The 26,711-nt window shown below is 37.1% G+C and overlaps 1 protein-coding gene across 46 annotated transcripts in view; it reads right to left on the reverse strand.

The window, feature by feature from the left end:
- The window catches only part of ARPP21 (cAMP regulated phosphoprotein 21), a 200,448-nt gene that overhangs the window by 107,650 nt on the left and 66,087 nt on the right, over positions 1 to 26,711 (reverse strand). Inside the window, exon 1 of one of the 46 annotated variants that reach the window (XM_021284255.2) lies at positions 995 to 1,041. The exons of the other annotated variants lie outside the window; for them this stretch is intronic. The gene's annotated coding sequence lies outside the window, so the exon portion shown is untranslated. Of the gene's footprint in view, positions 1 to 994; positions 1,042 to 26,711 lie in introns of those variants that run through there. 46 annotated transcript variants of the gene reach the window in all.

The following is a 26,711-nucleotide window of genomic DNA, read 5'->3' on the forward strand; positions in this document are numbered from 1 at the left end:
TGCACTTGTGTTTTTGATCCTCAGGTAGAAACTGCAAAGCTTGTTGCTAGGCAAAAAAAAAAAGCCCTATCTTGGCAAGCAAGCAAAATTTCTTTGGGGTGTTGAGCTCTGTAGAAGCAGTCTATGGGAGCTTGTGGCAAGATTTCACCCTCCAATTCCTTAAAGCAGGTATTGTACACCATTATGAAAGAGAAAAAACATGGGTGCCCACATCAAGCCATTCACAGAACAACCTTAATGGAAATATAATCTGTATAGAATTTGTAAACACCAACTGATCAGCATAGACTGTGGCATAAAAATGCTGGGTTACTTTCTTAAATTGCTTTCTCTATTAACAGGATTTTGATTTTAGAAGCTGTAGGGATCACTGAGCCTGAGCAGCTACTGCCAGAGCTCAAGGAGACAGGGATGGAAGAAGACACATATGGTCACATACGTTCGTATAACACATACCACGCAGATTCCAAGATAACTCAGTGGGAAGGAATACGCTAAATTTAATACAAGAGTTTAAATCCTATACCCAGAAGAAGAGCTGTCAAAAAAGCACAGAATAGAAAAATGAGCAAAAGCATTAGAGAGCCCTCCTCAATGACCATCTGATAGACGACCGTCAACTTAAATTAAACAGAGACACCTCTGACAAAACCCTAAGAGCCCACCACAGGAGAGTAAGCCCTTTCTGTTTTATGTATCAGGAAGCATTTTGATGATCCCAAAAACATGACATACTGAACCAGGAATTTTGAGATCCTTATGGTCTCAGTAAGTATCAAAATGGCCTCTCGGAGGAGGAGATGAGCAGACTTTAAGGCCAAACAGCATATTCTTAACCAAGAGCAGGCAGCAGCAGCAGGCAGGATTGAACTCTGCCAGAGTGAAGTACAAGGGTTTTTTTTCCACCAAATAAAGCTGCTAAGCACAGAAATAAAATCATTTGAGCCTGAACAGATCCTGTAACTGAAAACTGACTGATGTAAGCGGTACCTACATGTCAGAATCCTTTCCGTCCCATGGTGATTCTCCACTCGCATGAATGGCTTGCAGGTACAAGCCCATGAGCTGGAAGCAGAGATGTCAGTCATGATTTCCACTATGCAATATATACCTCATCTATATTTGTAAAAATAGCCTTGATTCATGATTGCTAACTCACTCATCAGATTCCTGGAAACCACTGGAAATGGACTATAGCATTATCTTAACATTATCAGTACACACAGTCCTCAGTGTTGCCAAACTCCCATGTCTTAAAGCATAAACTTCCTGTTATTCAACATTTACTTAAAAATTCCAATTCCTACCATCAAGAGTTAGATTAGGTTATGGTTGGATTTGATGATCCTGAGGGTCTATTCCAACTGAAATGATTCTATGATTCTAAGTTAATCCAGGAAAATCTCAGGTTTCACACTGAAAACAAAGGCTTCAGCTCTCTGTGGTGGCTTCAAAGTGAACCTTGAGGATTCAAAACCTACTGTTCAAATGAAAACACAAAACCAACCTACAACACAACACCCATTACCAAAGACCCCCCCAAAAGGCAAGTAAAATAAATCTTGGAGTCCTAGAGTTTCAGTTTGAACACACTACTAATTTGTCAGTCCCAGTCTTCAGGACCTACATCATCAAACAGGCAGTACCGTGTGCTCCTTTCTTGCTGTTTTCCCCTATTTCCCACAGAAATACACATGTTCACTTAGAGGCCAAGTTTACTGCTGTGTATTAGCCTGGCAGGATGATGATCCACACCAACTCTCACATCAAAATGCTTTGGTCTGAAAACAAATCAAACCAAAATAATATAAAATTCAAGGCTGTGAAATATGTAGAATCCTACAAGTTCATTGGTTGTCGAAAGACTGAAGACTAAACCTTAAAAACCAAAGGCAAAAAAAATATATTTTAAAGGAAATATTTGTAACCTTATTTTATTTCCAGCCTCCTCTTGTCTTCACTTCATCCCCTTCTCCATCTTCACTACAAAAAGAGATATAGTGATTGCCTACATTTTGTGCTTCTATGTGCCACAGACCTTTGCAGGTAAAAGGTTATTTAGACTTATTTACTGTTGGCACTTTAATAGAGACTATCAGCAGATGCATTTTTTTTTTTCAAGGAGTTACAGAAACACAAGCACCTATGTACAAGCAACAGCACAGAGGCCACTGACACATCTTAAGCAGGCCAGCAAACAATCATCAGTGGAAACGGCAGTCAAATTTGATGAAAACAGAGCAAACTGAAATATATTGTCTCAGATTTCAGATCCTACGCAACAGCCTGTTGCCTTCTAAAAGAGGCAGGTAGATGATGTAAGAAGCAGCATCCCAGCTGAAACCTCTATCTTGGAATAGCACTGGTTTTCCTCTGAATCTGCACACAAAATCCAGTACTTAGAAATTACAGCAGGGATGAGAACAGTCTAACAAAAAACACACCACAAAAAACAAACAGAAACAAAGCAATTTTTTGTGGTTTACACCTCATTGCTTTTTTCAAAGGGATCCTCTTGTTCCCAACAGATTGCCACCAATATTTTCCACTTTAATCCCCTGTCAGAAGACCTCATGTCAATGTCATTATCTTCAGCCAAATAATACCGATGATGTTCCCTCTAGCTTGTTATATTTCTGCAGAGCTAGAAGCGTTACTGAGGATAATAAATATAGATGGCCTATAGGGAGAGCCAGTTTTGCTGTAATACTTAAGAGAAGGCTCAAAAAAAAAAAGCTCTTTTATCTGTCACTATGACCACTTGAAGTCTTCCAGGATCAGCACAGAAAGATATGAGGCTTTGAGTGATCTGGCTAATAAATGTCAATCACATAAGTTTACTAGGAACAGAGTAACAGCCAAACTTTTAACAAGCTAATCAGATGTAGAAATCTGCACCCTTGGAATGAGTTGCTTGCTTTGGCCCAGCCTTCAACACTGCCTCATGCATTTCAAACACACACCCCAATTTGTATCTCATTCCAAGACATAAACCTGACAAATTCCCCTAAAATCAAAACCATTAAACTAAGTAGTCTGACTGTTAGGTGGTGGAACACAGTGCAGCTCCTGTGACTCCAAACACAGAGACACAGTGGTGCCCAACCACCCTTTCAGTGCACACAAGTCACCCTGCAATACACAATAGTCATTTTCCTCAAATACTGTAATGAAAACAATAGCTGAGACAGGCAAATACACAATTCAAAGGGAAAGGGGGTCTGAAACTCATCTTTCCAGATAATCAGGTCTATTTTTCAGCTATCAAAGATAATTGTATCACAAAGTCCTCTTTAGAGACTGATAGCTTTACTTTAAGATTAAAGGAGGTCTGGAGAGGATGCTCTAGTAATTTTACTGTAAGGATGTTCAAGAACCTCACTGTCTTGCCAGGACACCTTCTCTATTACCCCACTGTATACATCAAATACTTTGTATATTTTTCTTCTTGTGCCAATAGTTCTTTATTTCAAATAGCTTTCCTGATTTCTCAACAGTTCTTTCTTCCTGTGAGAAATAACTGTATGTCACCTCACTATTTGCTGTTGGATTTAAATAAGCCAATTCCTTTTAATTGCCAGTTAAAGAGATACACACTATTTCTATCTAGATCTAGTCTAATCTTTATCAATGGACCATCTGCTTCAACATTTCCTTACATGTCTCTCACACTCTTCCTCCATCAGGACTGCATTGTGTGCAGACAGACATTCCTCCACCCATTGACGCACAGTGGAGAACACTAAAACCAGTTTAAAGACAGGGAATATCATAACAATATGCCAGCAGGAAAACTAGTGTCTCAGTACGAAATAGTGATCAACAACACAGCACAAATAAGCCAGGGTCCCCCACAGAGGGGTCTCAGCAGTGCTGAGGGCAACGAGAGCTACTGCTGAGTCTGGGTGCTGTCACGGACTGAAGTGGTGGGACTACTGGTGTCCAGCACAGTCTAGGTGAGATGACTAAAGCCATTTGCGGTACACCATGATGCACTGCTACACATAATAAAATCTGGAAGAATAGATAAATTGCATTAATTTTAATGTGAACAATATAAATATATAAATTATTTAATGCAGCAATTCTTGAAATATTTCAAGTCAAGCTATCCCTACTCCTCCTTTCAATGCCTTCTCTTTGACATTTCTATCCTCTCAGGTAACCATGGATTAAGTCCATTTTGCTTTACATACAAAAACTATAAGCTCAACTTTACCTAAATCTTTGCTCAGTTCCTCCTAAAGTTTAAGGACTTTACTAGAAAACCCAAACACCACAAGTCTGCATTTTGAGCACACATGCCTTTGAAGACTTCAGTCTAAGCAGACTGAAGGTAAAACCAGCAGCCAGCTAAGCCATCATGCCTCATTCACTAATAACCAGTTGTGATAAACACAAACCAGTTGAGTCTAAGGGGGGAAAAAGCAAAAGAAAACAAAACCAACCAACCAAACAAAAAACACTCCACACTAAACAAAACAAATAAAACCATTTTGTACATCGCTAACATAATCCCAGCACAAAACTTTCTGGGCAGCTTCTCTCAAAGCAAAATTTTTATTTATACTCATGACATGGATGACCCATAACTTATGACCAATTATTTTAGACATTTTCCAACATCACCAGTGGAGGGAGGCATAACCAGAATGAAAATGTCACAGGAATGGATCAAGTATCACCAAGTCTCACATATGCTTTTCCTGATTTTTCTCTTTCCCAATTTATATAATGGCCTCTATATTTCATCCTGCCATTTCTTGACAAATTAGGTGCATTTTCACTAGCACTAGCTTAATTGGCAAATCCTGAAAGAAAAGAATTGCTAACAGCAAAGCAGCATTATGCTGATGAAACAGAGCTGCACCTAACCACTAGAATTGCCTTAACAGACAAACACCAACAGCAAAACAGCAAAAAGCTTTTCACATAAAAACTGAAAGAAAAAAAGATGCACTCTTTTCCTTCAGAAGTCTCTTGATCATGGGAATTAAACACAGTAGATGTTCCTGTTTCTTCTAATGCTGTTTTCTGAAACAAAACAAGCCTGCAGCTGAAGAAAAAAAAAAAAAATCTGTATAAAGTTTTTGTTTGGGATTTGTTTTTCATTGGTTGGTTTTTGTTTGATTGCATTTTTTTTTTGGGGGGTGGTATCTGTTTGTTTTGTAGGAGTGTTTTATGCAGACAAAATCTCATCAAGTAAGCTTATTTTGCTAGATACCACTATTCTATTTAAAATCTTGCAAGAAGACTAGATGAGATTTTGGCAGTTTTCAATCAAATCTGGAGATGCTTCTTGTTTTTAATTTTGAATCTCCTGAGAATGACCACTTTTTCTTGTTAGATCCACATCCCCTTGTTTTCTCATTGTTTGAAGCCCTTCCTAAGAAAAAGAAAATTAAGGCAGACACTTTATCTTACTGTCCTAATGTTATAGAGAAATTATAAACCCATAAATAGGTACATGTATCTATATGGTTTATATAAAAAGTGTACATTTTATGTATTTAATTTATATATCTTTACATTTTAATTTATGTGTATTTGTATTTTGTGTACATACATTAATCACTTTTTTTTTGTTCCATTTTGGTTGGTCTCAGGCAATGCAGTTGAACAGTAAATGGCACACATTACAAAAAGAAGCCATAAGCATGCTATGGATTGTATTTCATGCTCTATATTGTCATGGTTTCAAAGGAAAATGAAGAAACATGCCAATTATTACTATAAATTAGAAGTTGAAATGTCTAATAATTAAAAACATGTTATAAAAGCCAATGAAACTATTTCTGTGCAATGCTCCAAGCACCTAAGTGCCAGATATCCTCAGCTTATGCTCACTTGTAGAAATAACAAAGAGATCAACATTTATATCTTTTGCTATCCCTAAAAATGTTGGTAGAGATCCTCCCCCCATGTTAAAACCCATCTTAAGATACGTGCTGATATACATCACATTTCCTCATTAGCAGCATCGGTACAATATATTAGACATGGCGATCAGTTCCTGAAGAAACAAACAAATCCAACTATAAAATACCAGCCAGGTATTTTATACTGTCACCATAATGGCCAGTGAGAGGAAGAAATTCTCTTCAAAAGCAGTTACAATAGTCAAGAGAGAAAAGGCAGAATGCCAGGTTTACAGAACCAGCAGTGTCAGTTCATAGATTTGCAGCTTCGGCTTCTGAAAGGGCCCTGCCAGAAACCCTGTGGTTTCTGCATTATGTTTCCCTTTTCCAGCCAGTACTTCCAGGCTCCAGGCAATACTGTGAACAAAAGAAAAGGCAGAAAAAGTGCTTCCATGTCTGTTTGTGTTTTTCAGGGAAGAAATTATGACATATGTATGGGAGAGAGCTAAGTAGTTTTGTTAAAAATGTATTTGACCACTTCATATACGCCTAGCCAGAAAGCTTCGTGACACATGAACTAATAAAAGAGCAATGAATACGGAGCAGAAATCAAATATTCAAGCCAATGTCTCCAAGGAATATGTCCGATCCAATTTAAACTAGAAAAATATATATCTTTAATCAAAAATGACATTTAAAAAAAAAAAAAAACAGAAAAAAGTTATTTTTTTTGATTGCTTTAAATCTTTTTATACAGATTGAAGTCTCTACAAGTTCAAATATGATTTTAAGAAAACTTCTATAATATCCAAAATTGTGTTTACCTGCTGTGAAACAATCTGTCTTACTTGGCACTAGAAACCACTAACTATATCAACAATCTAAAAATACTGAGACTTAAATTACAGGAGAGAAGTGTGGGATCGAAGTTCTATAGCCTGTAATATATTCAATTTCCATTGCAGAATGGCCATAACATCACATTTTTCCATTGCTGTGCTCAGTATCAAAGAGTAAATAAAAATATGATTATAAAGTACAACACTGAAATGGTAGAGGATAATATACTTTATGAAATTTGAAGAAGAAAAATGGAGGCAGTGGGACTTAAACATTACGAAAATTGGTATGTATCAAAGACGGCTCTATGCTACAGATTTTTTAAAGATGTATTTCCAGGCTTGGGTCCCAGCCTGGATCTTAAACAAGACTGTTAAATAGGACCTTCATTTATTAGTCTTTGGAAGAACAAAAGGCTTTCATAAAAATTCAAGAAGGTACCTCTAAGATTTCAGAATTCAAGGAGTACTTTGGAACTTCAGTTGCCCTAAATTCTTTAACAAAAATTTCCTATTGGATAGTTATGAATATTTCAGTGGTATTCAACCATTTAATCCAGTGATTTTTTTTTTTTTTTTTCCCCGCTAAACATTTTAAAGAGTCCACCTGTGAATGAAGTATTTTTCACCTATTTAATAATATTTTGAGCCTAGGCTGACCTTCCCCATGGAAGAACCAAAACCATTATTTTGTGTACAACACAAAACCTGTTTGGTCAATACTTTTTAATGTGTAATGCTGTGCTATTTGAGCCTCAGGATTTCTTTTGACACCTTCAAGATTTTCAATGGCTGATGAAACATGACATAACGACAAGAAAGGGCAAGTCAATAACCACTCATGTCACTGCAAGCCCAGTTCTGAGGAGCTGCGATCCTTCTTGCAAATCACCCTTCCTAACAAAAAAGACCTCAGCCATCGTATGTTTTATTGTAACGTGTCAAAGTGCAATGGCAACTATTTATGCCCTTTTCTTCCGATGTTAAAAGTGATCTGTCTGAACTTTCTGCAAAAGACAATAAAAAGTAAAACTAGTGAACTGTATGTTTTCCTTAATTTATGACACACTTTACAGAAGAACAAATCTGATCAAGTATCGATTAAAACCCTATAACTGCCGTAAGATGTGAAACACTGAAAAGAGGGAAAGAGGGGAGAATCGCAGTTTCACACAGAATAATAAAGCATAGGAACTATTCCACAAATGGTGTTATTAGCGCTACAGTATCTCAAAATCACACAAAATAGTTATGAAATTTGGTTTGTAAGTATTAACACAAACAGCACCACCAAAAAACACCACAGCAATCCTAGTAAATATATTCCATTTTAAAATGCGGTTAAAACACCCAGGGACTTCTTGTATATAGGTACCAACTATAAGCAAGCTTACATATATTCCAAGTTTTAGCAGATACCAGCAGGAGCAAGTGTATATAATGACACACTAGCAACTCTGCTGGAGAATCACTGGACTTTCAACAATGCATGACTTTCAAACAAATTTGTATGACTGAGTGAAATTTTTCACCCTCTTACAGAAATTAAAAAATCTCAGTCTAAATTACAAAAGTATTTGGTTACCATAAGAAATTTCTGTTTGTGACTGAAATCACTTGACAGTATAAAAGTTATGGCAACAACCTTAAGGGAGGACTTGAAAAATAATTTTATAACAAAACAGATTTGAAATTAGCCTCAGCTGCCTTAGAGTTTACTTATTTTCAAAAATACTTCAATTAAAATAATTGTATCTCTGAACAATATTCTCTATCTTTCCCTTAAAATTCAGACTTCCAGAACTTTAGATGGATTTTTTTTGTTGTTGTTGAACAGGATGAACTGGGCTGAAGTTTTTTTTTCCTTTTACTATTGGCCAGGTTTCTATGTTGCATAGGTGATTTTTCAGAGCTCTTACAGATGGGTATTGCCGTTATACACACATACAATATATATAGAATAACCTGACAAGTTTTATTTTCTTCCCCTAGGAGTGCAATAGAAAAAGAAGCTAATAAACTGTTGCATACCTAAAACATACACACACACACATATATATATGTATATATACATATATATAAATCCAGTAGTAAGTTCAGTGCTGTAGTTTACTTTTAAGTAGGTCCATAGCTGTCATGAATCAGAAGACTTGTGGGCACAGTATAGGTTGTCCTCTAAATATCTAAGTAACTCACCATGACAAAATTGCCATAATTTAGAAAGGACCAAGAACAGGCCCATCAACAACTTGTGTTACTGCACCATGTAGTCCAATATATCAAAGGCTCAACTAAACACCATCAGCCAGGCTACGTTTGTGCCAAGCTGAGAATTGTGCTGATCCTCAGAAACGCCTGCATGCATGGAGACCTGAACCTACCTCGAGTTTATGATCTCACTGTGTGTTACATCTAAGGGATACTTTTTGTGTCAGAGAACAACTAAACAGATAAAGCCCCAAGAACAGTAATATTTCCCTCTTCTTTCTACCCCTCTTCTCAACCTTTTTTCTCCTAAAGAAAGCTGTTAAGACAGACAGCTCATGGAACACAGAAGTAAAATTTAGGACCTTCCTGCTAGTATATGACCATAAAAATGTTTGGGTTTATTAACAGTCAACCTCATCTTGACGTGTAAGGAAGGAGCCTTGGAGCTGTGGCTGTCAGAGCTACTGTCTCATAGTACATCTTCCAACACCAATGCAAGATTATCAGCAGCTGCAAAGACAACACACACCCCTGAAACCACGAAAAAGCTGTGGCTGCTTTTCAAATATTTCAGATAATGCCACGATTTTCAAGTCTAATTTGTCACTCTAAAATTACAAAATTAAACTGATTGCATTGTTTGTTGAGGGAAACACTTTTTCATCTGTGTTTATCCAGCATACTCCACATAAAATTTTGACAGGAGCTGCTTGGACCTACCATAACACAGGAAACAAGTCCAGCAGCTAAAATGAGGCAAGAAGGTGGTATGTTTTTTTAGAGACAAAACCAAATCTCGATTAAAACTGTGAAAGTTCTATCAGCATTCTGTTAATCAACATTAAACTGCAGTTGCTCAAAATATAGGACAATAAAGACTCTTAAGTATTCATTAACCTCCAAGGAAAGTTGGACACCAAAATATCACAGGCCTTTATGAAAATTCCAGCTTCTTATAATAAGAAGATACAACTAAACAAGATTTCTGCACTTAACTCCAATTACAGCAAATTAAACAAAATCACTGTAAATGCAATACCCTGCTGTTGATTACAAACTATGCTGCTGCTCCATAGAAACTCCTCTTGATTTCAATGGGAGTCAGAAGACGAGGATGATGGTTGTAAGCCCGAAGCACAAAAGTAACGCTGCCACTAAAAATGAAGCTATCTTCTTCAACTGAGCGGAAACAATCAGACCTTTGCATGACCAGTTTCAGGTCAATCTTCCTGGCTCTGTAAGTTTCACAGGAAAGTCTTCATTTGGTTGACAGCTAAAACATACAAACATCAGAACCAAATCAAAGAGGATAACGGATGGATGAGACTGGAAGTAGGCTAGAAGGAGATGACAACAGCCCACGAGTCCCGCCCACTGCACCAGAGGACAGACCAAGGCTTGCTATGCTGCCACAGCAGCTTGGTGACATTAGCTTCAGCAATCACTGTGTGTTTAAATCCTCCTAGTTCAGGGTTTTAGTAACCCCCTGATATCTACATGGTGTAGACTTGGCACGGGAACTGTTAATTGTACAGCAGCACAGGAACCAAAGGTTGGCCAGAATGCAAAACAATACGACACTTACCAGTCATCAGAATAGAAAGGTGATCTAAGTATCCCCTTAACGTGTATCTGTAAGCCAAGAAAGTAATATTTCAATTTGTTTTTCTAAAAATATTTATCAGAGATCTTACTGAGATGAAATGCGGCCATAACCAGAACTCGCTGTTTTACACTTTTCATTTCACTTCATGCTGTTATTTATTTCTTCTTGTATCAGTTTTCACTGCAAAAGCACTAAATGAAGAAGGACTGGTTGCTATGCAGAGTTCACAGGGATACCAAGATGGCATTCATGACCTGATTTTTATCACCAGTGGGCAAAGAAAAGAATTTACATCCAAAAGGAAAAACTATATTAATGTTACATTTTAAAAAAGATTTTAAAAACACTGAAGTCAAGATTTGCAAGGTGATGGCTCCCACAGCATGCATAATGCGTTATGAGGAATATTCAGTATCGCTGTATTCTATGTTTTATGCCTTAATACATACATGCAATTTAGCCTAGTTATGATTGTTGTGGGAACTGTAAGCAGCCATCCTGACAATTTCATTCTCAACTGTGATGTTGTACTAATGGAGTTTTGGTACTTAATCTCATTGTTTGTTTCAATGGGAGGGAAAAGAAAGGAAGATACAGGAAACTAGAGCAAGAAAAAGAAGGAGGAATATTATAATTTCTGTGTATTCTAATTATTGTAGTCCATGGTGAACTTGGCATTTAAAGAGAGCTGAGAGCACCAAGTATCAGGAAAACCAGTACTTAAACTAATACACCTTTAAAACACCATGCAGACAAATCCACTCTCCATTTTGAACATTACTGTGCTACAGCAAGTCCAACGTGCATTAACACCAACACAATTAGATCCCCTTTATCGTGTGTTCCCAGTTACGATGCAGCCAGCCAAGAAAAGACCTACGGCTCTCAGCCAAGAAAAGACCTTCCATTTTCCATTAACAGGTCATACTAAGATCTTCTCTGTCCAAAGGGAATTTTTTTTGGTCTACAATAATATGATACTAAAAAATAATACTAAGTGACAATGAGTTCTGAAGATGGATGAATTCAATCTAAAGGGAAACAATGTTCTCTGTTCCTTATCCTCCTGCGAACAGACGCAAGGTCTATGGCCTAACCCATCCTCACGAGCCATATGAAAAGACATCTTGTAACTCTTATGTTATTTGCTGCTATGGGTTTATTCAGTGTGCAAGCTTATTACTTTGGCATCCCCTTTTCACCTTCTTGGTATAGACAAAGCCTGTGAGAAAGCCTAATAGTTAAGTCAGTGGAACCGACCAACTCTTTGAAGTACTACTACAATAATTCTGAATACTAATCATTATTGTTTCTAGCTTTGGAGACCATTCTCACAAAACAAACAAACAAACCCAGTAGTATCTTTGAAGATCAAGGAATAGAGAGGGAATTCACTGTTCTTTTTCATTTTCTGTCTTCATCTGATTTTTCCCAGTCCTTATCCACATCACTGCCATCCCAAATCCAGACAAGTTTTTAGCCTTCCTCCAGTTTGACTGGAGATCTAAGAATAAAAAAGTCTGAGGCTCTTTACATTTGTATATGACTGCAGCCAAAGACAGGTGCAAACGCTGCCAAATGTAATTGCTGGCATGTTAATTTATGCTTAATGTTGCATTTTTACTCATGCAACCAAAGGTTAGAATTTGAAAGATTGATGGTCTCATAAAAGTTATTAACTGATAGAACTGCCCAAATTTCAGCTGTCAGGTTCAAAGGGCCTTTCTCCTTTCCTGGAAACCTTTGTTCTGGGAAACATTTAGACCTCACGAAATCAAAATACCAAGGCACTGACGGAGCAGAAAAACACTGAGACAGACTAACCAGCCTCCAGCATCAAAAGTGGTCGCTTGACGACTCTGAATGAAACAACGAGGCAGGACACGTTGGAGCGCCAACTGAACGAACCCTGTTCTAGCCATACTAGTCAACCAAAACCAACATATCCCATTTGACCAACAAAACTTCTGCTGTTAGAAAACCAACATGCCCCAAAATACTTACCTCCCTATCCACAAACATTTACAGAACCAAGCTTCTTTCACTACAAGTGGCTTGTCAGCAGTTTAATAAAAGAAAGGATGGTCATGGCAGAAAAAAGGCGGCAATGGATCTTTTCAATTACCGTTTTTAAACCAACGGCGAAGAAGCGCAACACCTGTAAATATTCTACCATGTGCAATTCTGATCCATGCTGCTTGAAGCTGGTGAGACCAGAGTGCCACAATGAGAAGCTTTTCAAACATATCAGGATTGGCCTGATTCTTAGCTTTCTTATTTTCTACCCAAAAATATAGCATCTCTCGTGTTCTGGCTACAATCAGAGCACGACAAGGATATCATTGCTCTGGAGGCTATGGTGTATAGTCATTTTCATACTTAGGACAGCCTAAAAAATTAAGTATCTGACATTTCAGCACATTGCACATGCACAAATGGGACGTGTTTGCGATTTAACATAGCTGCCTAAAAACACTCTTGTCATGATATACAGAAGTAAGACTACTGACAAGAATACTGGGCAGTATTTAAACAAACAAATAACAACAACAAAAACACCACAGGAAAGTAAAACGAGGTTTTAAAGGTATTTTTACTCCTATTACTTTCCACAAATCAATTAACAAAGTTTAGGTTCATCAATATCATAAGAAAGGTATCAATTTGAGGATATACACTCATTGGGAAATGCTTTCTCACCCTCTGTTAGAAAGAATGTGACTTACTGTCATGAAAAAAAAATCAAACAACAACAAAAAACAAACAAAAACCAAAACAACAAAACAAGCAAGAAAAAAACACCAACCTCCGATGCAACAAATGCATCTGCCTCACATTCCCATGCTCTGTTTGGCTGCATGAACATGGATCTTTGCCCCAATTTCTTCACCTGCCTCCCACCTATGCCTGTTCAATGCAAAGGACCCTTTTTTTCCAGTGTGTGGGACCAAAAAGGGAAGAGTTTAATAAGCCACTGATCTTGATTGTAAACTCTAGGCCCAACTGCGAAGTATAGCTCTTACAGATACTCAATTAGGGAGGCTAGAATCAGTCTTTTAAAACAATTTGTAAGACTTTAGTCATCCTCAAAGGGCTTCTCAATACAAAAATTTCTGAAGCATGAAGCCTCAGACAGAGCAGGGATAATTAAGAGAGGCAGTTCTCACATTTTTGGTGCGTACCACCACTGGCATTGTAACAACTCAGAGGCTACTCCCTGCAGAAGGACAAAACATTTGGCTGTCCAAGCACAGTTCATAGAGCATTGTTAAGATGGCTGCATACTGCTGGTAGCACACACACTATTGGAAGATTTCTTCTAGAGGACATTCTTTCCTGTCCCTTCATTACCAGATGCCTTCCTATTATCCCCTCTACTGTACGAAAGACCTCTCAAGCGTTTAACTTCTGGATAGCCACTTTTTTTTGGTTGCAAAGGGTTAAAATGGAATAAGAGAAACCTGTTTCAATTTCAGTGGAAGTAATTTTCTCAATATGTGAACATTTAATATCTTGTAACAATTGATTCAAATATCAGACTGCACTGACTCCTTGCCACAGCAGAATTAGCAGTATTTTAGCTGAAGTTGTGATTGGCAAAGCTACTGTTCCAACCCTCCAACACCACAGTCCTGTGTGGCTGCTGGTTGTAATTCCACCCATGTATGATACACCCTGTTAGGGGCCTCGAGATCAGCTTACCTTCTTCTATACTGGAAACACTCTGCCTTCTTCTACTGAAATCAGAATGATCCTCATTTAAGTCCAGACATTAAACAGTTTGCATAAGCTCCCTGACAAAATTAACCAGAATATGACAAAGCATTTAAACAACTGTTTCAAATTCTCAGAAAGTAAAAGTGTCTGCATAACTTTCTTTTACATCCACTTAAGTTTTTATAATCTCTTATGAAAAAAGGCTCGTTGACTTAATATGTTAAACATTTATATCAATGCAAGTGAAACAGACTGTACAAGAACAAATACCATATACCTAGTTGGAATCTCTGGCAATTCAGACAAACAGAAAAAAAGATAAACAATAAAAGAATTACATAGTAATATGGAGCCTGAGGTCTAAAGGGATAATTTAAGTACATGAAATTTATTTCTGTTTCAAGAGACACAACATAAAACTTCTTTCAATGGCCTTTAGTTCCTCTGCCAAGCACTTCTCTGAGTATGTTCCAAACTCAAAATTACCTCCCAGGAGGGTATCTCAGGTTGGAGCTTTCTTTCATTGTTTCTGGGTTTGCTCCTACATTATAGATTATTGGTTCCAGATGTGAACTGGGGATGGTAAAAAGACTTAGAACTACCACATTTTGTTTTCTTGGTTCTTTAACAGATTCTATAGGAATGGGAGTCAATTTGTTTTTCATCTATGGACTCTCTCTTGGGGATGTACCAAAACTTGCAGACCTCTTTCTCTCCTGAAATGCATGCTTGTGGACACTTCTTACTGCCCCAGTTTGGTTAAATCACCAAATATTTACATGATACTTGAGAGCCTCTAACTATCTTTAGAAAATAAAGAAACAGAAGAACCTGACTATGGCCCTTCTTTTTTAAATTAAAAATGATATTACAATACTGATTTTTTTGTTTTCTTTTTATTGGCAAACACCATATTACCCATATATGTAACTGGTGTGTACATACAACTTTTAAGAATCGGAAATGCCATTAATTTACCTGTTAAATTTAACTTAATCATTTTTATTCCTTCATTCTATCTTAGCTCTATTTTACTGCTCATGACCACAGTGAATGCAAAATTTTAGTTGCAGTGAGGTACAGCTTAGCACTGTATATATACATATGCGTGTATATATACATGAAATCTAGGCATGAGTAGAACAAGGCAAAACAAGGCACTGAACAATTACTGCAGTCGTATCTATTTTCACATGGTTCTGTGTAAGTTAATGTCTGCTCAGTATCATCCCATTGGAGACAAATCTAACACTAAAATATTTATAACTGTTTTAGCAGATCAGACCTGGTATTTTTGCAGCATAAAGTCCTACAGAAACACACATGTAGGCCAAATAGTGACATACAAGGAAGACAATTTAGACTTCTGACACACTTTGTGTATAAATTTACAGAATGTAAATGTACTTTGCTCAGACAATGGATATATGTTCTCATCAGACAATCAATAAACTAACACAACAGTCTGTGTCTCAATCTGTACTTCACCATGGTAGGAAAACATTGTCTTTTGGCTCTACTGGCTCATATAAAGGTTTTATCAGGCAATCTTACCTTTCAAAGCACAAATTAATGCTAAATACATTAATGCTTTACTGCTGCCACACGCTTATTTTATTACCAAATTTGGCTTTGGACTTTATGCCCCTAGCCATCTGTTTTTTTGCTAAATTTAAAAGCATTACATGTTTTCGACAACATAAGAAACTATTAAAGAAGCGAGCAAATAATTCTGTACTACAGGGAAGCTGCTCTTGCACAGACAGAGAAGACAGAATAGGCATAAGGGTGTTCCCTGGTTCACAGAGACATGGGAAATGGGTCATTTCACATGCGAAGTACCAGAAAATTCAAAGGAACTCAAGGTCAGAGAAATAGGGTATTACTAAAAACAAAAAGAGAAAGACTGGCTGCAGCTAGCTGCAGCAAGCAGAAAACTTAAAATTTCCAGTAGTGGGAAAAAACTTGGAGACCAGGATAGGCACAATGTTCCAGGGCAGCAGGAAAGAAAAAAGGGTAACTCCTGTTTTAAATTAAATCCTTCATTCATGTTAAGAACAAAACTGGAAAAGCGATTAACACACTTGTCCCAGCCACTCATCCATGGCTGGTACCTCCTCAAAAAATGGATAAGCAGGAAAACAGAGAATGCACAAAGGAGGGTACCTGCTGCACAGCAGTCAAAACTACACCTCAAAATGAGCCTACGACAGCGCTAAAAGAGACTGTTGAAAAAGCCTAAAATTAATGCCATGGAGCAGTTATATGAGAACTAGTAAGTGCTTTAATAAGAAGAAAGCAAAATTAGATTTTTATCCAAAAGCCACTGACTTAAGCAGCATGTACGTGTACAAGCCAGTGACACACAGAACTGGATATCTCGGTACACAAACTTCAGTGATATCCACGCCACAACCCACAGTGAAACTGTGATGCCACAGAAATCAACGGAAGCGTAAGTTAAAATCCAGGACCTCTCACATATACAGAGCCCAGCAAACCAGACAATGCCTGGTTTTATGTCACTTCTGTATGCCAGCCTCCAGAAAAATCCTGTCAAGTGAGAAATAACAGATTATAATGCAAAGAGGCTCAAGACAGAAGTTATAAAGTCCAAACAAAGATGTAAAAGGAGATTAAATTCTTAGGTATACCTACACAATCATTACAGTATCATACATTTTCATGATACACCTTACAAGGCTTTTTAGAAAAATATTTACGTTCTAACAATAAAACATATAGATAATCAAAGGATTCACTGTGAATAGTAGTTATTCTAGATTCACATCTGTCTCAAGAAAACTAGCATTTTTGAAATACTGAATGGAACTTAGCATAGAAAATTATATGTAATTGCTATTTATTAAAGGGGAATGGCCTTTTATACACACCCAACACAAAGTTAAGATAGAGCACAAGAGAAGAATTCACATGCCTGTAACAAAACAGGACAAGTCTACTTCGTAGTTTTTTCAAAAGCTTCCCCCTCAAAATATTTTGCCTATTAAACTTTGACCATCAAAATAAAAATCTGCCTAACTGAAAGCTGTATGCAACAGTTAGAACTGGCAAATGTGGATGTATTCTTCTTACTTTTACATATAATTGGGTGAAAAAATCCAACCAAACAAAACCCCACAATATTGTTTGAAAAACTGTCCTTGGAAAGGCTAAGCCTGAATATGTGCTATATCTAAGCACATATTTCTAGACTTAGAATATAAAATAAACCAGCTGAAAGAATCAGTTCTTTCAAAGCTTTGCCTCAGGTACCAAAATTCTTAAATTTTAACATGATTCTGACCTTTTTTTTTTTTTTTTTTAACATATGGTGATGTTTTTTCAAATCCTATTTGTCTTGTACTTGTTCAAATTCTTCAACATTATCACCTGCTAGAACTGGCTGGAAAGGAATTGCTAAAAAGGCAGTAATATCCAACACTGACTGCAGAGAGTAACAGCAGCAAAGTTAATGTCTTTGTATTTTCTGTGGATTCAAAGACTACACAAAAAGGATAACCGTGACTGAGCTAACTTGTGAAGGTACCTTAACTTTGTTGTATTTGCCAATATTAGCACCATAGAGGGAAAGTGTATATTCCTGTAGTGCCTCTTTATTATAAATCCCTAAAATGCCATAATCTCTAATTAAGGAGGAAAACACCACACATTCAGGGAATATAAACACAAAAAAAGTTACTATCTCCTTCCAGGTAAGGGCACTGAGGAAGAAAGCATTTAAATGAGTAATGAAGTTGGTCAAAACAAGAGCTAGATGGGTAACCAGCACCTTCTTCCCCAGGTACGTGGACACCATTTTCCAGTGCCCCCTCTGCACCCTGAAACTCTTGTGGCAGGTAGGTGAATACGTGTGTATGAAGAGAAGCCACTTACAAAACTGTATGCATATTTTAAAACATTTTTTGTCTATACAGGAAGATACAAGGCATGTAACAAGGAACCCAGAAGTCTGGCATTTTTAACAATAGTATTAACAATCAGGAAAAACCTTCCATGCTTCTTTTGTATGACCACCTAAAGCACATTACAGTGAACTGCACCCGCTCAATCAAACTGTTTTAGGAACTACAAGATGCTACTAGTACAAGATAGCAGGTAGGAAAGTGAAAGAGCAAGAGAAGTGCTTTTATTTATGCAAAATGCTGTCTACAGGATGCACTTTGTTATAAATCTAATCAGACCGCAATAGTATTTACAAGTAATTTATCATAATGGCTCAGATTCATTTCCTAAGAGAAATAAACTCAGAAATAAGCAGTCTGGAAGCCTGCATCACAACACTGACAATAAACAGAGGGAAAAACAGGTAGTCACATCAGCATCTAAAGTGATGGTATTTTAGTTATTTACAATAAACACAGTATTGAAAGTAGAATGCTCTTCTTCAGATTTCTTCTACTAGCCTGCTTAGCAGTGCCTACACTTCTCAGACCATCTTTTCATATTTCACTTACACAGGAGGAGTACTTGTCTAGGATATCTTGCATCTCTAGTACGTCAGCTGTACACCCATTAAAGTACACCATAGAGTATTTGTGCAAACTGAACAACGCGATGGGCTGATTTTCACTTCAAGTCTGCTTTCACTACCCAAGTTTGAATGTGCTCCCGGTGCTTTTCAAAGCCTTGACGGGAATATTCATTTATACCATGGGTTTTCTTCTCACTGTCTACCACGTAGTACGACTGCCACTGTGTTGTACAGACACACTCTGGGTCACCCCAGTTAGTAGTTGGACAGCTTACTTGTTATAGGGAAGTGCAGACGATGCCAAAAGTGCATTTTTTGTTTAAAATCTATTATTTTTTGCTTTGTTTTCTTCCTCTATTCACTCCGCAAATGAATCTTTGTTAAGAAGTTTCACACTGATGAGAGATGGCTGACTGCCTATTCTCCTTCCCAGGGGACATTGATCCTTTTTAAAGCTGAGCATGAGGAAGGGAAATTCAGTGCTAGAGAATGTTAGGAAAAAAAATAAAGAAAAAACTGAACAATAGAGAGAGATTTCTATTGCTCAAATATCTTCCTCCAAGTTCCTGTCTCATGGTAGACCATTTCCCTCTTGAAATTGCTTCATGTTACTCTCTCACATCACACCCGTTTACCTGTCTTTGCTCTTTAGAAAAAGCACTCTTTAGGAAAGCCATTTTCTATGAGGCTATTGGTAAGTCATGCATCTCACCAACTGATGCTATCGGTAGCATTTGAATTTGTAGCTATTGCCACTGTCAGAAAGGTCCCTTTTTAAGATATAAATATTTTTAAAAGTCTTCACTGAAAAAGAATAACCCAAAATAATCCAAATAACCTCAGACAGGCATTTGGAAGTACTGAAAATCTGTCCCCTTCCTGATAAAAAAAAAAACCAAACAACAACAAACAAACCAACCCCTAATACAAACCTGTCATGGTATTTCACTGTCTGTACCACAAAATACTCTTTAAAAGGCAGCAGCCCTGTTTATCTGCAAACGCATCCTCTCTCTTGTCAGACTAGTTAGACAATTTTTAAAAGGGTTTTCTTCTGTTTCTTGAGGTAAACGGTCATTTTACAACTATCACAGCCACCACCTATAGCCTGTGCAGGGCAGAGAGGAACAGGCCTCCACTAGGCCATTACCACTGCCAGACTTTTTCATACACCCTTCCCCATGCTACAACAGAGCCCTTCACAGCAGGAGTAACTAACCCAGTGTTATCATCCTCACTTTCAACTTCTTTGTTTTTGTTTCTTTGTTTGTTGGGGGTGGGGAGTGGTTTTTGATGTTTTGTTTAGGGTTTTCTGGTTGTGTTTTTGGTGGAGCTTTTTGTTTGGTTGGTTTTACATTTTTGCCAGCCAAAAAGTGTTTTTGACAAAGTTTATTTTCATTTTGCTGACACTAGTGAGCACAAGAGTGGGGATTGTAAAGACTGCATTTTGCATCTACAGTCACTCTGGTGGGCTGAAGAACACAAAGCAATGTTATTTTTATAGCAGCTTCCCTTCCCTGCATAATGGGAGTTCACCTGTTCCAATTTATGAATTTAGCAGAAAGCTGAAAAAAAAAGTGTTCTGCCTATCTTCCAAACGGAATCCAGTTGTTCTCCTATCCACTACATTGGAAATGCAGTCTAGCAGCAGACCGGTAATACAGTCATTTGGAAAGGAGCTCAATGCAGTTTTACTCAGAAATATAAACATTGCAGCTAAAACTTAAGAGACCATAAAATATGTAGATGAGCATTTCAGGAGGATATTCTAGCCGTCCCAGTCTCCTGCTACAGATGCATATTCCAGTTACTTATTTCTCCAAGTTGCAGCAAGAGGGTTATATGGACTAACATTTTCATGCCTTTATTTGCAATGATTAAGACTAGAGAATTAGGTCAATAAAAAATAGCTTTCCTTCAACTTAAACATAGGCTACATGAAAAAACAAACCCATCTCACTGTGTTCCAAGTCTTCTGGGTTTCTACAGACATTTACACACATGCTTTCAAAAATCACAAATCATCTCCTTGGCAACAACTGAACTCAATAATTCAATTATCATTGAGTACACTGAGGAGAGAATTGGCACCATTATTTGTGGATTAAACAACCTGTTAGTATGACATCCCTCTGAAACACGGAATAACTCCACACAATACACAATTTTGTCTTTAACTGGTGAGATATTTCTTCAGTTCAATGCTGCTTGAGAGATGACTGAGCTGACTGCCCACCAGTCTGAAGATTAAAATTAAAAAAAAGAAGGAAAAAAAAAAAGTTTATAGCTACTATACATCACCTGTTCAGACTGCTGCCATTATTTCTTTATTAGGTTTTGGAATACTCGTAATGTTACTTTCATAATAAACTACCAGAGTACAGCGGCACTTAGTGAACTAGGCACTAATAGCAATCAGATTACTGAAAAACAAATAACTGAATTAAATCCATAACTGGCAGCTGAGTACAGGCACTTCTCCTGCTATATCTCAGCAACAGTGAATGAAAAGAGGGAAAAAAAAAAAAAACAACAACCAAAATATAGGAAAAAATATTAGATTTCCAGGAAAAATAAAATACCAGCTTTCAGATAATGGCAGCAAACCACGCTCTTTCAAACACATCAGTCTTCCACTTCAGTGAGAAATCTCAGCCAACAGTTCTTTTATTTCCCTGTCTTTACAAGTAGCTTCTATATAAACATTTCACAAAAATGGATTATGTATTTAGCATAGGTCCTCAAATGTAGACAGCTAGATTTCTTAGTTGGTAGCTATCTTTAAAATCAACCAGTCTCCTCCACTTTTGAACGTGATCTGTGGCTACACAATCATTATAATCAGTTATAAGAAGACTATATATAACCCTCAGCTTTTGGTGCAGTTTCCAAGCTTATTCAACAAGTGCACAGATACACAAAATACTAAATCATTCTCTACGTAAGAACTCCATCCATTTTTTCCTCTCTCCATTGCACAACCCAATAACACAGTAAACTGCATCCAATGTAATGCATTAAGTACTATTCCACTTATTGGGATGTCCTGCTCATACCATAGACAGCAATCCCATCTGAAAGGTCTGAGAGTCAACATGTAAGAAGTCTTTGACAACAAACACACTATTGAAAGCATTTAATTTTATCTCATTTCCATTATGCTTTATTTTCTAAGCAACCAGCTAATATGAAATTTATTGAAAATATTACTAAACAAAGAAAAAAAAATCTACATAAACAGATGGAGAGTTCAGGACACAATATTTTCCAGGAGCATCACACATATATTGGATTTGATGGAGCTAATGAATTTGAATGGAGGCTTCAAAGGGACCCAGGTACACTTATAAGAGCTGTACACAAAACCTCCACAGCACAAAGTCTTCTAGATCACACCACAAAACCTTTTTTTTTCACAGATGAAATCCGAGCTGTTTTGGCACTCCCTTCTTAAGAAATACCAAAACAAAGTCCAAAAGATCAGGGTATCAGAATATTTTGAATGATGATAGTATGCTTTATATGACATGTTTTACTATAAACTCACTATCCAAGTATCTACAGAAGTTTTAAGAGTGCACTTTTATATGATGATTAAATCAAAGTTTTCAGGCATTTCAAACAGGGGCAAGCAACTGATATAGACAGAGGCAAGAAACAAAAGCTGGGAAACTTGAGTAAATGATGAAAAACCAAGAAAAATCAGAAGGGTCAGTTTAACAAAGGGAAGTTCACACAAGGGGCACAACTTACAAAAGCAAATGCCCAGTAAGAAGAATGGCCAGACAATGTGAGGAGCAGAACCAAGACAACTGATGCATGTGTGGAAACAGCCAGAAAAGAGGGAGAGACATAAATGGTAGAGACTGCTTAGAATACATACATCAAGAAACAAAACCAGAAAAGAGTTTATATTAAGATTGCAGTGAATTTCTCTAATATTTAATTCTGTGTGCTTTCAGCAATCTTTAAGTCAGGGGTATGGAAGATCCCTTGTTTGTGTGTTACACATAAGGATGCAGTAAGTCTCCTAACTTCAGTGTGCTTTACTTCACACACTGGGCTGCTGCCAGAAGAATAAGACATTAGCTCCCCTCTGTATTTGTTTTCTTTGCTGACATCGTGAGGCTACTTGAAATTCTCTCCATTTTCCAATTTTACAATGTTTAATAACAACAGTACCTCAAGTTACTGGCCCCAGAATAAACCATCAGAGGTCAAAAATGGAGGCTCTGAATTCCTTTTATTAAGATCATCTGTCTGGCAATGAATAGACACTGAAATTGCTTGTACATGCAGCTGATGTTCTGAGGAGCACTGGTATGTTACACCATCATCTGCCAGGCTCATTCCAACTATTCAGTGTAGGTAATAAATGACGCATTCAAGAGGGACACTTAACTACACATCATAAGTATTGGGTCACTTACGGTCCTCCTTCTTTATGATGTCAAGTCAATGCAAATCTAGCAAACACATTCCTGTGCCATGGCATTCATTCATAATACACAACTGAATTGCTCGATCTGCTGTCATTTTTTAGGCCAGTCAAGAATAGAGTATTAGCACAGTTGCTCTCAAAGTACTGAAGTAATCAAAACTGATTTCATCTTTCTACGTATTGAAGTTATGTTGTTTAATCAATAAAATGTTTTGTTAAGAAGTGCTGATATTTTATTGTCTGTTTTCTGAACCGCTCTTCTACTGATGTAGTTTTAATACAGATGGCTTGAAGTGTCTGACAACGTTAATAAAGACGTGACATGTTATAAAACACAAGCAGGAACAGGTGCCAAATGAATCTACATTTTGACTTTCATCGCCTGGACATTGAACGTAACAGTAACATAGAAAAGGGCAGCAATTATTTGAACATACAGCTCTCTAAGAAATTATTTGTAAAATTATAATTGGCCTTCCTGAGTACAAATTATGTTCTCTGTTCTGCTTAAAAGCAAAAAAAAAACAAAACAAAAAGCAGAAAAAACAGCAAACCCTGAGGAGTGACAAACGCATCAAAGAAACGTGTGGGCTTTGGAAGAGGTAGGCACTTGCCGCATCTTCCTCCCGCATTGCGGAAATGATCATGACAAAAGAATAAGCGGACAGGGTGTCTGCAGGAACCACAGCCCCAGGGCTATGGCTATATGGTTACCGGTAGCATAACCACAGGCAGTCAAAATGCTGCATTAAGATTTGTGTCAGTCTGCTGTTTTCTGATAATCCTTCTCCAACACAAAGCCCTTTACAGAAAGGTGTGAATTGACACAGTCACAGGGCACATTATGCTATTTCAGTAAATACGCAACTAATTTATGACATTATTGGCATGCTGAGACAAGAGCTATTAAGACAGCAACCCATTTATTCTCATAGAAGAACCGACTACATACTAGAGAGCCCATGATCTTGCATTTCTCCCCAGGATTCACCCTCCAGCTTCATACGCTGACATTATGCCAGGCTAAGAAGCATCATCCTAGCGCACACTGCCGTGTCAGAACCTGGCAACAATTTCATTATCTTCCCTTCTGTTCTGCCAGATAGGTGGCAGAGAGGAGCAATTCCGCAAGAGCAAAATTTGGAAGACACAGATCATTTACAATTCCTACAGCCTCAGATTTGAGGAGATCAACTGTGATTGCAGTGGAGTACTCACTTTGTCCCAATCCTCCATGCAAAGATAAATCACATGTGTAAGGATTTTTAAATTATTATTATCTTATTATATTTATTATTACTTTAAAAACTGAAAATCTATTATATTGAAAAGAGGCTTCACACCTATGTATTTTCTCTGGGTGATCTGAAATTCCAATTACTTCCTCTTCAGGGAATATCTCCTGAAAGTCCTCCTTTCCTTTGTTGTCCTTCTAATTCTGATGCGTCACAACCTGATTTCACTTTACAAGCTGTACTACTGCTGCTAATCCTCCATTATGTACCTTACCCCAATGCTCCCTTATCTTAGCCTCTGATTTTAAGATGGTTACTTCAAGAAGCGGGTCATTCAAGGACTTCTTTCAAATGCTGTCATTTTCATCAGTACACAAATTAAACAAAAGTTACATTATCCATCAGTAATAACTCATTGCTTCAGTATCTAAGAGGATTCTTACCCTGCTTGCCACAGTTGTTGTCACTAGACACCACTCCATTTTGCTGCTCAGATGCAGAACAGATTGCTATACCGAAGTGGCAAATCATGTTGAGATACATAAAGCTGCTAAATACAATGCATTTTCCAATTAAGTTAAACTTGTTGTTTATGAATTAAAGCTTCCCCAAAAACCGTACCTGAAGCAAAAACAATTTTGTTATAATCTTCTTCAGTGTACTGTGTTATTAACACAGCACTTTAAGATGCCCTATGTGTTCATCATGCTTTCCTTTTAGATCTATGTCCACTCTTTTTTATTTTTTAGAAGCAAGCTCTGAATTTTTCTAAAATGAACAAAAACCAAAAGCACTAAAGTCAGACCTCCCGACTTCACATTTCATGGCTTATAAAGCACAGAAATTATAAAGCTATCAGACATTTCCCGAGTTTACGTTAAAATCTGTAGCGAGCCTTTAGAGTGGACCGATTTATTTGATGTGTTTCTCCTTAAGCTTTTATGACACCATAAACATTTCTGATTCCATGACAAATACTTTATAATACATTAAGCAAGCTCATTCAAACAATTCTAAATGTTATGCCAATGGCAATGTATTTAGAAATGAAATAGTTGCTTGAAAATAGAGAAACCTTAAAGTTGAGTTTGAACCACTGCAATTTACAATTTACTTTTGTGCAACTGAAGACAAATCATTTCAAATTAAGTTCAATGGCACAAATACCCAAGAAGCATAAAGTAGATATAACCTCCAGAAGCGCACCGTGCTGCACCTACTTCACATGAGAGCATCAACACTAAGGTCTGCTCCTCAGTAAAACTTCCAATTGAATTCAATATGAATTAGCATGGAGTATTTAACTGTACGACAATTCAGTTGTGTTTATAACACGCTTCAAATCACTGCAGTTTATCTGCATTAGCTTCATTCAACCAAAAAGCCTTGCCATCCCTTTTATTTGGGAATAAATTACAATAACTTTGGTTCACAGTAAATAAAGCATTACACCACCAGCAGCTCTGCAAGGCACCCAAACCAGGATGCATGCACTCCCTGTAAAGAAAAGCACCACAGTCTCATATTTCATGAAGTAATGAAAACTTATAAAATGCTTTCTGTATTGAAGGCACAGGGACACTTCAACTCACAAGGCAATAAAAATACAAATACTGCAACTGGATTAACTAATGACAAAATTATTAGCTGTTCGGGCATGCTTTTGATGATGCAATTCAATTCCTAGAATATAAAACTGGCTCTGATGATTTTATGAATCCATTAAAAAAAAAAAAAATTTAAAAAATCACCACTCTGTGGCCACAAAAATTGCAATGAAATAGAAACTTGAAAGTAGTTGATTTGTATATATTTATGTTTTGTGTTTTAGCACAGATTTCAAACAGAAGACAAAAACTTCCAGAAATAAAAAATAGTATTTAAGTGCTGGAAGAGGTGGGGGAGGAGTGGTTTGTTTGATGTGTTTGGTTTGTTGCAGCTTTTTTGTTTTGTTTTGGTGGTGGTGGTAGGTTTTTTGGTTTTGTTTCATTTTGGGGTTTTTGTTTGTTTTTTAATTCCTTACTATTTAACACTGTTCTGCTGACCATTTAAGCTTTCCTTTGACTCAAAGCTCCAAGGCAGCTTTATCAGTTCGAAGATGTTACTAAGCTTCTATAATTTTAACATGGATGCTATATAAACAGCTCATAAATAAATCATTGTATTGCCTGAGACTAAATGAGAAATATACCAGAAAGCATTAAATTACAAGAACACTTTTCATAGAACTTTTCTTTCTCATGGTTCTCTTCTTGTTAACCGTGACTCTTGGCTTGAAAAGATCAAGAGCAGACATCTAATTTGGAAAAAGA

Source organism: Columba livia, chromosome 2, assembly GCF_036013475.1.
Source record: "Columba livia isolate bColLiv1 breed racing homer chromosome 2, bColLiv1.pat.W.v2, whole genome shotgun sequence".
Classification (NCBI taxonomy): Eukaryota; Metazoa; Chordata; class Aves; order Columbiformes; family Columbidae; genus Columba; species Columba livia.